At 55.8% G+C, this 1,855-nt stretch overlaps 1 protein-coding gene across 1 annotated transcript in view; it reads right to left on the bottom strand.

Moving 5' to 3' along the window:
- The window catches only part of RRAS (RAS related), a 5,690-nt gene that overhangs the window by 2,893 nt on the left and 942 nt on the right, over positions 1-1,855 (bottom strand). The gene's annotated exons all lie outside the window — the stretch shown is intronic.

Here is a 1,855-nt window from a genome sequence, read left to right on the forward strand (position 1 = left end):
ACCCAGGAGGCGGAGGTTGCGGTGAGCCGAGATCGCGCCATTGCACTCCAGCCTGGGTAACGAGAGCGAAACTCCGTCTCAAAAAAAAAAAAAAAACAAATTAGCCAAGTGCAGTGGCAGGTGCCTGTAATCCCAGCTACTTGGGAGGCTGAGGCAGGAGAATCGCCTAAACCTGGGCGGCAGACATTGCAGTGAGCCGAGATCACACCACTACACTCCAGCCTGGGCAGCCTGGGTGACAAAGTGAGACTCCATCTCAAAAAGAAAAGAAAAAAGGAAAAGGAGGCTAAGAACAGTACCACATCCCATCCAGCATCGGGGAGGTTTGGAGCAAGTCCGGCTAAACACCGAACGTATCAGTTATGAGAGCCGTTGCTGTCCAGACTGCCTCTCTATATCCGTCCCTCCTCCTCTGCCTCCTCCCTGTCCTCTTCCTCCTCCCCTGCCCCTCCTCCTCCTCAGGCCTCCAGTGTCTCCTCCCAGGGGAAGGTCCCGGTTCCAATCCGGCTGCGGAGAGGCTGCCCCACCCTCGGGCCCGGGCCCCTCCCTTCCTGCCTGGGTCCTGCCCGCCTCCAGCCAGGCCTTTGGCCAGCTCTGGGACTGCCTCTGGGTACAAGGGGCCCAGGGCGGGGGGGGCCTTTCTCTACACAAGCAGGGCTCCCTCCCAGGCTCTTGCTGGGGTCTCTTGGGTCGGGATGGGGGCGCGTCCTGGGGTCCTGGGGCCTCTGCAGTAGCATCTCAGGCGCAGACACTTTTTTAGGATTTCTTTGAAGTGGGGAGGACCTCCCTCGGGAATGGGGAGGAGGTTTCCTGGGCAGGGGTGGAATATCAGGAAACAGGGGGTGATTTGGAGGCTAGGAGTCTGAAGGCTGCATCTGTCAGTTACAAGGGTGCTTGTTGAGGGCTTGTCCTGGAGGGATGCAGTAAGGACTAGGCCCTGGGTGGGATTGTGGCTCCGCGGGTAGTTAAGGGTGTGACTTCAGAGCACTGCCGGAGAAGCTCAGGGCTGAGAACTGGGGGCCAGCCTCGAGGTGGCTTAGGGGCGTTTGGGAGGTTATAGTAGATACAGTCTTAGAGACATTGAGATGCATTTTTGGGGCCAGAGAAACTCCCAAAGAGTAGGTCTTTCTGAGGGTGTCAAGAATCTTGGAGCTTTGGCCAGGCACAGTGGCTCACACCTGTAATCTCAGCACTTTGGGAGGCTGAGTCGGGTGGATCACCTGAGGTCAGGAGGTCGAGACCAGCCTGGGCAACATGGTGAAACCCCATCTCTACTAAAAATACAAAATTAGCCAGGTGTGGTGGCACATGCCTGTAATCCTAGCTACTCCGGAGGCTGAGGCAGGAGAATCACTTGAACCTGGGAGGCAGAGGTTGCTGTGAGCCGAGATCACGCCATTGCACTTCAGATTGGGCAACAAGAGCAAAACTCTGTCTCAAAAAAAAAAAAAAAAAAGAATCTGGGGGCTTCTTCCATGGAGGACTTGAGAGCTATCCAGGGTTTCTGAGAGAGGCTCAGGGAATTGCAGTGGAGGAAAAACACAAGATAGATGAGGGGTTGGTTTTCCTTGGGGGTGGCTGGGAGAGCGGAGGTTTGGGTCTTTAGGAATGGGGGATTGTCAGGACTTGTGGTCTTGAAGATTTCTGGAATAGCCAAGGGGCAGGATGTCTTTTTAAATCTTGGGTCGGAGAGCAGGACTCTCAGGACTGGGTGGTCCCAGAAGAGTCTCAGAGCCAGGGTCTGGGTAGACTTTCTAGATTCTGGGGGAGGTCATGGAAGGCGCTAAGAATCAAATGTAGGGCCAGTCGTGGTAGCTCACGCCTGTAATACCGGCACTTTGGGAGGCTGAGGCGG

Source organism: Cebus imitator, unplaced genomic scaffold (genome assembly GCF_001604975.1).
Source record: "Cebus imitator isolate Cc_AM_T3 unplaced genomic scaffold, Cebus_imitator-1.0 Scaffold948, whole genome shotgun sequence".
NCBI lineage: Eukaryota > Metazoa > Chordata > Mammalia > Primates > Cebidae > Cebus > Cebus imitator.